The following is an 11,620-nucleotide window of genomic DNA, read 5'->3' as shown; positions in this document are numbered from 1 at the left end:
TTTAAAAACGTGCAACAAAATACGTAATGAATCAAATTTATAATTTTTTTAAAGGTGGGATAATAAAGTTATATTAAAACCTGTTCACGTGAACAGATTTTATAAATGAAAAGAAAAGAACTGTGTTTTTATTTTTTTTTTTAATTTTTGTTAGTTGAGTAGTAATCAATACAAAAAACCAAGTACACTTAATTAAAACCCAAGAACATTTTAACTAAGATAGACCGAGACTGACATCACTGAAAATAAAAAAATATTTTATTAATTATTATAGATAATTAATAGTTAATTATAATTAATTAATAAGTTTGCAGACTGCAGGTGCCCATAGGCTGTCGTATAGTTTAGCTGGTTCACTGTTGTGCAATACTGCAGTGTTTGAAATTTAGTATAGCATGATAATTTATTTATATTTTAAGATCCTACATTTATGAATAATGCTATTATTAAGTAACTGGGAAGCCATAAATTCCTTTGGAAGTTAGTGTTAATTAATCTCTATGGAATAGAAAAATATACCAATAAAGAATTATTAATATGTATAATTAACCACTCTCACACCACGTGGAGTTATTAATATATATTTTATTTAAGCATAGCCTAAACTAATAAATAGAATTGGGTAACGTTTCAGGTATCTTGCCGATACCCATCATCAGACCGTGCTGCTGACAGTCCTCAATAAAATTATATTAGAACTAGGTACGGGCCAATCACTGTCTGTCTTATCCGCGAATTAGATAACTATATTAGACCAATAAACATTTACAGTTGAAATTAAAATATTTTTAATATACTAAACTTGCCGGGACATCAGTCTAAAATCTGGGACTGTCCCGGCTAAACCGGGATTTAGCTAATTAAACAACTTAAATTTAATTAAATTAAACAAAGACGATTCTTTGTTGATAAGTTGAAATAGTATGACAAACTCAATAAAAAAAACCAGAAAATTTGATAATAATAAAATTTTCTGACAAATTTAATTATTAACTAAATACAATAAAATTTAATAAGAATAAATCCGTTTAATAAATTTAAAATAGTAAGATTAATGAACACCATTTACGTTTGCGAATCTTTAATGCAAACCATAAAACTCATACACAACAAAATTGCGCGTGTACATCAAGTGCTTTTGTCGAACGTCGATAACGATTTCATAAATTTTCCGTTGGTGGCGCTGTTTTCCAGGGGAGGTTTGTCTCTCCTACTCCAACTGTTTGTCTCCTACTCCACTGTTGCATGTGATCATCCGTTTCTTTTAAACATATTCCAGTCGCTCCGCATCGGTGTTCGCCGAACGGGAATACCAGCTACGTGTCGAGGTTAGAGATACATTTTCTGTGTCGGTGTTCGTGGCACGAGCTCGTAACCTGCAAAGAGATAGACAGAAAAGACCAATAAGACTACGCATTATCCGATGTATCTGCCTTGGAAGTCATCAGGGGTGATTAACCGGGTGTATAGCTACGGAGGTGCCTCAAATAACTGTAATCAGGGCCTCCGTTACGATCACGTTTGGGACACACACAATAGATACTCTTTAATGGCAAATTGAATTATGAACAATCATGCCAGTCGATTGTTTAATATTAATAACTTCGGGGTGGATTAACGACATCGGATTGGTTCGGGGCGAGAGGGACGGAGGGAAAAGGTCTGGAAAAGCATAAACGTGTAGGATGCCAAATGTTATTATTTATTTTATTGTTTTGTTTGTTTTTTTTTTTTTGCCTCTAATTATGCAAGACAGGGAGAACGTTTTGTTCTGCACATGAATATGAAAATCCAGAGAAATTCTAATCTTTTATGTACACTGTCTGGCCAAAATATTAGAAACCATATCCTCATTAGACTGACGCGTATACTGTATAGACGTGATAAATGTAGTATAAGGATAATAATTATTATTATTATAACAATGATGGTGCTGTCATTAATGGAATTTATTGACGTCATAATAATGACACTAATTACTGTATCAGCAAGGAAAACAGACTAATGATATCGAACTTAAAAAAAGCGAGGGAGAGTCAAGAGGAAGGAAAGTTATACCAGAGTTTATTCCTTCTTGGGAATAAAGTGATATAAGGTGACGCACTATAGACGTTAGAAAACTACATCGCACTTCATAGGTTTCACCATGGGACCAGAATGAAAGAGCATTAAAAGGGTGTGTTATAACGGGAGTTGAGCCACTAGTTGAATCTATATCACGTCAAATTCAGAAAGCAGTTCGAGCACGCGGGAGATCTACACGATACTATGGCTCGGTTTCTAATATTTTGGCAGGGCAGTGTAAGAATTAACGCAATGAGATCTGTGCTATTAAATTTTATTCGTTTGCTAGCAACGATAAAGGTTAAAGGGCTTTTGTTGACTCTATGCCATGGCTGCAGGCTGCAGTTCGAGCACGCGGAGGTTCCACATGATGCTGTGGTTTGGTTTCTAATATTTTGGCAGGGCAGTGTAAGAATTAATGCAATGAGATGTGTGCTATTAAATTTTATTCGTTTGCTAGCAACGATAAAGGTTAAAGGGCTTTTGTTGACTCTATACCATGTCAAATTCAGGCTGCAGTTCGAGCACGCGGAGGTCCTACATGATGCTGTGGTTCGGTTTCTAATATTTTGGCATGGCAGTGTAAAAATTAATGCAATGTCTGTGCTATTATATCTTATTCGTTTACAGGCAACGATAAAGGTGGTCTCGAGGAACTTATGCTTTACTATAAGGCATTTTTTTTTTTTTTTTTTTTTGATATACAATCGAAGCTCTTTATAGCGACCCTCTTTTTAACGTCCCACACGTTATAACGTCTTATGGTTGGGCCCGGCCAATTTCTCACGAACTTAATACTATTTCATGAACAATCTATATAACGCCTTCCGATATAACAACCGTTTTATTTTTTCGTTACCTGAGGGTCGTTATATAGAGCTTCGACTATAGTAGCAAATGGTTGGCCATAACACAAACGTAAACGTTTTTCTATTTTTTCATTTTTCTTTTTGAAAGAGAGCCAAATTTTATGACACCACGGAATATACACCATTTTTGAACCAGAATAAAATTACAATGTAAAAAAAGACGAAGAAATTAGAAATTGTTACTTTAACTACTCTAAACGATTCGAAGTGAGGTCGACATATATTTTTATGTGTACGGTGGGCTCTGTTAAAGATCGCTAACTTCGTCGCATCCCTCTTTTATAACATCCTGTCCTCACGGGTGCACCCGCTCGGTTTATTCCCTCATCGAGTAATATTAGGATTAGACCTTTCCTCCCCACGAAATGTCGCACTTACAAAAGCCGATTCCTAGTTGGACAGTAAGTTAGATCGAATCGCACATTTTAGCCTCCGATACTTGTGCACTTTTATCTTCAACTTTTTCTCGACTTTCTGAATAACTTTATCAGTGCTGCACATTTATCGCAGACTTCCACAGAAAAGTATTTAAGCAAGAGAGGGGAAAAAAATCAAAAAAATCCACGCAGTCCTATCACTCCAGACTTAATGAAGTGATAGGCGCCACTGAGGACGCTGAGGCTGGTCGAGGGCAAGTCATTAACCTACACACATTCTTCTGTTCTCCGTGGCAAGGTGCTTACAACTCCATCTGGTTGTAGTTTGTGAAGTCCTTGTCAGTCAGCCAGCAAGTATTGTGCTGTAAGAAAGCCAGAGTGTGGCCGTTTATTAATCAGCCAAATAATCTATTGTTTTCCTGTTATGATAATTCGATTATTTTAAAAGGGTACAATTTTAGGGCATTAATAAAAGATACAAAGTGAATGAATTCTGAATACTTGTGTTTAGAGATGAGTACGTTTCTTTGTGACTATTCGGCAGTATTTGTGCTAAATATTTGAAATAATTAAATATTTAACTTAATTATGCAGTTATCTACGCGGATATTTTAATATTATTTAAATATATGTGAGTTAAAGTGTAAAAAAATTAAATTAAAGAAGAATTAAGAGTATTAAGAAATACGAGAAAAATTTTGCGAAAATTAAGATATAAAAGACTGGCTAAAAATATTAAGAAATAAGTTAAAAATTAAGAACATTAATGAATAAGAGGATAGTTAAGAATTTAAACAAACTAAATAATTAAAATCGAAATTAAGAAATTAAAGAAAAACAGCGAAATGAAGAAAAAAGGAAAACTTTAGAAAATTTAGAAAAAAAAAAGGAAAAATTTAGAAAACTGAGAAATAAAAGACAGATAAAAATATTAAAAAATAAGTTAAAATTAAGAACATTAATGAATAAGAGGTTAGTTAAGAACTGAAACAAAAATAATTAAAATAAAAATTAAGAAATTAAAGAAATAAAGAAAAAAGTGAAAAAAAATTGAGAAAAAAGGAAAACTTCAGAAAATTGAGAAAAAAGAAAAAATTTAGAAAATTGAGAAATAAAAGAAGTGGTTAGAAAAATGAACAATTAAAGAAAAATTACGAGATTAAATAAGAATTAAGAGATAGATATGAATTAAGACATAAGGAGAAAATGGAGAAACAGAATAATAATTAAGAAATAAGGAAAAATTAAGAATTAAGAAAAAAGCATAAAACTAAAATATAGAATTAAGAGATTAAGAGATTAAGAGATAAATAAGAAATTAAGAGATTAAGAGATAAATAAGAGATTAAGAGATAAATAAGAAATTAAGAGATTAAGAAATTAAGATTAAGAAATTAAGTATAAAAATTAAGAGATAAACTAAAAATTACGAGAGAAATCAAAATAAGAAATAATAATTAAGAGGGAAATCAAGAAATGAAATAATAATTAAGATAAATTTTAAAATGCAGTAAATCAAATAAAAATGAAAGATTAAAATAAAAATTTAGAATTAAAATGAAAAAGAAAAAAATAGAGGCACATTAAGAAATTAAAGTAAAAATTAAGAATATTTTTGTGGCAATAAAAATAACTTTCTATTTTTACTCTTTTTGGAAAAATTTAGAAAATTAAGAAATTAAAGAAAAATTGGAAAAATTAAGAAAATTAAGAAATTAAAGAAAAATTGGAAAAATTAAGAAATAAAACAAACGGCTATAAAATGGAGCAATTAAAGAAAAATTACGAGATTAAATAAGAATTAAGAGATAGAATAAGAATTAAGATATAAGGAGAAAATAAAGAAACAGAATAAGAATTAAGATATAAGGAGAAAATAAAGAAACAGAATAAGAATTAAGAAATAATGAGAAAATTAAAATATAGAAGAAGAATTACGATGGAAATCAAGAGAAGAAAAAATAATTAAGAGGGAAATGAAGAGATAAAGTAATAAGATAAATTAAGAAAAATTTTAAAACGCAGTATTCAAATAAAGATGAAAGATTAAAACAAAAAATTTGAATAAAAATAAAAATGATATAATAAAGATACATTAAGAAATTAAAGTAAAATTATGAACAATTTTGTGGCAATAAAAATAACTTTCTATTTTTACTCTTTTTGGATAGTCATATAGTATCAGAGGAGTTTACACTGCTGTACAATGAAATAAAAGAAAAATTTAGAAAATTAAGAAATTAAAGAAAAATTGAGAAATAAACCAAACGGCTAGAAAATTGAGCAATTAAAGAAAAATTACGAGATGAAATAAGAATTAAAATATAAGGAGAAAATGAAGAAACAGAATAAGAATTAAGAAATAAGGGAAAACTTAAGAAATAAACTAAGAATTATGAGGGAAATCAAGAGATGAAATAATAATTAAGAAAAATTTTAAAATAAAAAATGAGAATTGAAATAAAACCAAAATAATAAAGAAACATTAAGAAATTAAAGCAAAAATTAAGAACAATTTTGCCGTAATAAAAATAACTCTTAATATTTTTACTCTTTTCGGATATAGCAGAGGAGTTTACACTGCAGTATTAACAAAAATTAACAACAAAAAATAACAATTAAATTAACAATAAAATAACAAAATAATAATTTAGTGTATGAGGAAATATTTTACAAATTATGTGGATTCTGTGCTATACTAAATTTGTTGATTCTCTAAATATTAGACAATTTCTGAGAAATATTTTTTTTTAACTGGAAGTTAATAAAAACAGTATTTTATTTTAAAAAAATTACCTTACACAGTCTGGAAACTAAGTAGCATAAATTAAGTTGAGAATTCTTAAATACAACTTTTAAATACTTTCGTTATTTAAATTCTTAATAATTATTTTTATATTATTAATAATTTTTAAGGAAAAATAATTCATTTTAAAAAATGGGTAAAGCATATTCTGTGGTTTAAGAACTAATTAAGATTCTCGATGAAGATTAAATAATACCTTTTTTATCTTTTTTTTTAATACACATCAAATAAAATAAAGGCAACTCTCGATTTGCTCTACCAAACCGACAATCATGACAAGGTGTTTTGGGATCCAACGAGATTACAGGTAAATAAAATCATCACTATGGTGAAGAAGTCTTTGAATACATATTGGAGTGGGGGAGGGGAGGGGAGGTAATCCAGCATAAATTCAAAATATAAACAATAAACTGCCCTCCTCAACCACTTCATATTGTTAATAGACAGCTGAAATTCGAGTGGAGAAAAACTAACAAAGATCTGACACTTTTCCTCCCCCAAGGATAATACCTCACCACACACACACACACGTGCGCGCGTCCTACGCGCTGAAGCCTTTTATTTTTATGGTGTTAATTAGCAGCTAATTAAGCCTTAATTCATGTTAATTACAATGCATAAATTACGGGGTTTATCATTAAATGTTATCATCCGTGTATTAACACGGGTAAATGAAAATCAACAATACGCCACCTAGCGATGGGAAAGATGCAACAGATTTCTTTTTAATGTAAATTGTATGCTGGTTCCCATCGTAGAGCATGAGGTCTGAATACCGAAACAGGTTGATATTAAAAGTGATTAAACGTATATTAAATGCTTTTTTTTTTCTTTTTTTTACGGCAATTACTACAATGTCTTTTACCTTTAAAAGTACGACAAACAAATTATTGTTAAAACAGTTTGGATAATGCACTTAATAAAAAAACGAATGAATAAGTTCCAATTAAAATTATAAAAGGAATTAAAAGTGCATTCGAGCCTAAATAAGTAATCCAAGTCCCTAATTGCTCCTCATTGCAGACAGGAGCCAACCGTCTGATTTAATTAGTGCATTTATTGCAGAACAAATCCCTAATACAAGAAACCTTGTACCAAAGCACGTCTTTGAGCATTTCAACGACTTCCGGAGACCTTGTTTCAGAAACAAAGGTGCCACGAGCTCGTATTCTCTCCTTCCCGACATCGAAATGCGCAAACAATCCGAGCAAATCCAGTTGGCACGAGACATCGCTGTTTAAACAACGCGAAAATGCTCTCTTTTGCGCGCATGTTTTTTCCTCGGAGGAAGTCGGAGCTGCACGTGGAGGCTAAAATATGGAGTAGCCACGTGCTCCGAGTGAAGAATGGGCCCTTGATGACGTGAGCAAACAGTGAAAGCGAGCGGCCAGTCTTCCCGGCACGCTCGGCACGTTTATCATCCCACGAGCCTTCCGAAAATTTATATCTTGTGGGTCGGCCTGGGTACAAGCGGAAACAACTAGTGTGGCCCGTGATAGCGGTTATCGGTGCAATATTTCGGACCTCCTGCCACTAAGAGACGAGATGGGAGCAGGGAAGTCTTGTGGCTGCAATCCGTCATCCTTTTATTCCCTTACAAGTACAAGCTGCTCGGACGGCAGTGGTTTTATCACTCTGCAATAGCCTTGTTGATCGCGCCACAGGATTTGTAAGACGCTCGTACGAAGAGCTAGCACGTTCGCACGTGCTGGAGAGATTATTTTGCGAAACAAAGGAGAGGAAGGGGAGACCTCTTTCTTTCTTTTTTTTTTTTTTTAAATATATTATTCATTCATTCACTCACTCGCTTCCGAATGAGCAAAGTTCGTCCCTTTTTTTTTTTTGTTGGTTTTTTAACTTTTAACCACTGGAGGACTGTGAAAGCCCAAAAGTCATTAATTACAGAATGCGAGAATTAAAAGTGGAATAAAAGAGATTTTAAATTTGTTTTTCGGGTGAAAGGTTAGAAAGAGAATCATTAATTGAGTTGATTGCCTAATAGAAGGGGATAACAAGAGCGAATGTGAAAAATGATCCGCTGATATCAGAACTGTTCGGTGATGGTTGAATCTGAAATGCGTCACTCGGAACTTGACAGTTTGGTCAATGTGTGTGTGTGTGTCCACATATCCTAACTTTAATCCATGGCCGATTTATCTGAGTTTTTAATTATTCGGGATGAAAAACCCAATTAGGTAAATTTCCAAGAAACTTTGTTTTCATCCGAGGGATAAAACTCAAAGTTTCCTGCAGAAAGATCCAGTTGTTTGCTGCGAAGGCTCTTTCTCTCTCTTTCTCTCCATTTAAGATGAATGAGCATAATAAACGTAATTTAGATGGGCTGCCAGAATTGTTACGAACTCTACAGGATCGTTTGTTTTCATATCAGTCCTTGTCATCCACCTGCCAGATTAATGTTGCATTCAACGTATGTGAGAGATCACACAAATACAACACGCTGATAACCAAAAAATAAAACAGCATTAAGCGGCCGAAATTATTCGCAGACTTTATAGCCATAATATCGAGACACAGGATGTAATACAAGGCCTAAGGATTAACGATAATCACTTATAGCTCAAAGCACAACCTCCACTTTCTTAAAGCAATTTTCTTACCCCGCTGTTCTCTACTTGCGGGGATGGAAGACACGTGAATAATCGCCATCTGTGAGACAAACCGTGACGGCAAATTTGATAAACACCAAATGCGACAGGCAACTATAAACTTAGTTCTGATAACAAATACAGTTTAACAGATAAAAACATAAACCTGTCAGCCATAAAGAAGTATAACGTGTTTATTGGACAAGAAAAATTGAGCGCTTTGCCCGAAAAATGTTAATGCATCGAGTGAATAAAAAGTATCACACCAGAAACAACACGTGCGATGTCTGAACAGTGGAAATAAATCTCTTTTAAAAGAATGGTCAATCAGAACTTAAAAAAAAAAAAATAAATAAATAAATAAAATATATATGGTGTCCCAAGAGAGTCATTGAGTATTTTGGTGAAACACTGTGATTTTCAAATAAATTTCATTACAACAAGTATATTTATTCTTTTTTTACATAAAACATAAGTATTTGTATGAGTTAGAGATGTTATTATAATTTTTATTATTTTTTTAAAATAATTTCTTTTCAGGCCCATAATTCATGATGAATGTTCAAAAGCGAATTTTTGTTGTACCATTTGGCATCAAAGGAATGAAGTTTTATGAAATAAGGGAAAGATTTTCAAGGAGATTTCCTAGTCCAGGTCCTAGAAACAACGAGATTCGTGCACTGGTGAATAAAAGAACTGGGTCTGTGCGTGACGAGGAGAGACGTGGAAGCCCAAGAACAGCACGTGAAAAGCATTGAATCAATTCGAGAAATGTTCGAAGAGGACCGAAAATTATCAGTTAGGGAGGGAATCTCGAAAACTGATGAAAAAGCCCTACCGCATCCAACTGTTGCATGACCTGCATGAAGAAGATTTTCCACGCCGAGCTGCAACGTGTGCAGAACTTGTCAACCAAAACAACAGCTTAATGGACCACACTATGAATTCTCCTTGAAAACCTTTCCCTAATTTCACAAAACTTCATTCCTTTGATGCGGGATATTCTTGAACTCTTGAACATTCATAAAGGTCTGAAAAATAAAAAAATATAATAACATCTCTAGCACATTAGTGGGACTTTTGGAACACCCTGTATAATAAGATAATTCTGCCGTTAATAATCCCACCAAAAATTTATAATAAGTAATCAAACGCAACGTTAAAATACTGAAGAGCTTCCAAAAGTACGAAACTAAACAATCCCAACCTTATAGAAATAAACACATCCCACATACAAACAGCTTAAACCTTCAACTTAATGACACGTACTTTAATGATCGACTAGCAAATAAATTAGTCACGGAGGATGATTTGCCGCCAGGGAGCAGCACTAATGTTATCTAATATTCACGTGTCGATGCCTCATAATATACTTTTAGTTGACATCGTAGCAAACTGGAATACGGCAAATCCATTAATCATAGGTGTTCGTCACCGGGAACATTTATCATATAGAGAACAGAGCGGAGTTCATAGCATACAGCGTTTGGCAATGAAGGCTGCATTCAGAATGCTAATAATGAGACCAAACCCGCATAGATAAGCCTACTTTACTTCTTTTTCTTTATTTTGCTATTCGGATGCAAACTAGATAAATGTATACGAAAATCGCGTATTTTGTAAACTACTAATGCCGCACTAAGGCGGTAGTGTATGTGGTGTTTACACCCCACATCGATATAATTAATGGGCTGTTAGTCGAAGCTGAATGTTGCTTAATGACAATGTGTAATCGACTGCCTTTGTCACATTCACAGGTCAATGCAACACAAAGTTTAATACGAGTTTTATATTTAAAATTTAAAGTTAAATGCCATATATATGGCTGAGCTGAATAAATAGGTAAATGACTTATTTTCGTACGCAGGAGAAAGGGAACAAAATAAATGAAAGATATGTCAACAAATTTGTGTTTAATAACCGTTCTGTTTAAGAAATTTGCAATGAATTTAATCAAATAAGTAAAAATTTTAGCGTTCTTATCTGTCAGTAAAATTCATTGTGATAATTTTTAAAGTCAATTATTTAATAAAAATTTCCCTATTTTATAAAGGTCTTACGAAAGCTTGTTATGTAAAAAACGCTGTAATTACTGTATATAAAGGAAAGGTGTATCAATAAATGTGTGTTTAATAACCATTATATTTAAGAAATTGCAAATAAATTTAATCAAATGAAAGAAAAATTTTAGGATTCATATCTTTTTATGAAATATAGTTTATAAAAAATATATTAGGCTATATATTATAGACAATTTTCTTGTAAATGTCAGTAAAATTCATAGTGGAGATTTTTTGTCAATAATTTAATCAAAATTTCTATATTTCATAAATGTCTTACAAAAACTTATTAAGTAAAAAACAGATGGCTCATAAAGAAATAAGACACTGTAATTACTGTAAATAAAGGAAAGATGTATCAGTATATTTGTAATTAAATTCTATTTAAGAAATGAGCAATAAATTTAATTAAATAAAACAAAAATTTTAGCGTTATCTTTTTATAAAATGTAACTTATAAAAATATATTATAGACGATGTTCTTGTAATATCAATAAAATTCATAGTGATAATTTTATATTTATTTGAGGTATATAAAAATATATTACAGACGATTTTCTTGTAATGTCAGTAAAATGCATAGTGATAATTTTTAAAGTGAATAATTTAATCAAATTTTTTTATTTTTCCAAGTCAATAGTTTAATCAAAATTTTCTATTTCCAAGTCAATGTAATCAAAATTTTTCTATTTCATAAACGTCCTCCGAAAACTTACGTAAAAAAACAGATGGCGCATAAATCACACTGTAATTACTGTCAATAAAGGAAAGGTGTATCATTAAATTTGTGTTTAATAACCATTCTATTTAAGAAATTAGCAACAGTTTTTATCAAATG

General features: G+C 31.7%; 1 long non-coding RNA gene across 4 annotated transcripts in view; it reads right to left on the bottom strand.

Moving 5' to 3' along the window:
- Nucleotides 1–1,075: 1,075 nt before the first annotated feature.
- Nucleotides 1,076–11,620, bottom strand: part of LOC150075092 (uncharacterized) — an 82,771-nt gene continuing 72,226 nt past the window's right edge. For all 4 annotated transcript variants that reach the window (XR_016547884.1, XR_016547882.1, XR_016547883.1 and 1 more), the window contains one exon: nt 1,076–1,376. This is a non-coding gene — a long non-coding RNA (uncharacterized LOC150075092). The remainder of the gene's footprint in view (nt 1,377–11,620) is intronic.

Source organism: Mastigoproctus giganteus, chromosome 14 (genome assembly GCF_048544385.1).
Source record: "Mastigoproctus giganteus isolate SK-2022 chromosome 14, ASM4854438v1, whole genome shotgun sequence".
Lineage (NCBI taxonomy): Eukaryota > Metazoa > Arthropoda > Arachnida > Uropygi > Thelyphonidae > Mastigoproctus > Mastigoproctus giganteus.
This window is presented reverse-complemented; position numbering and strand designations above follow the sequence as displayed.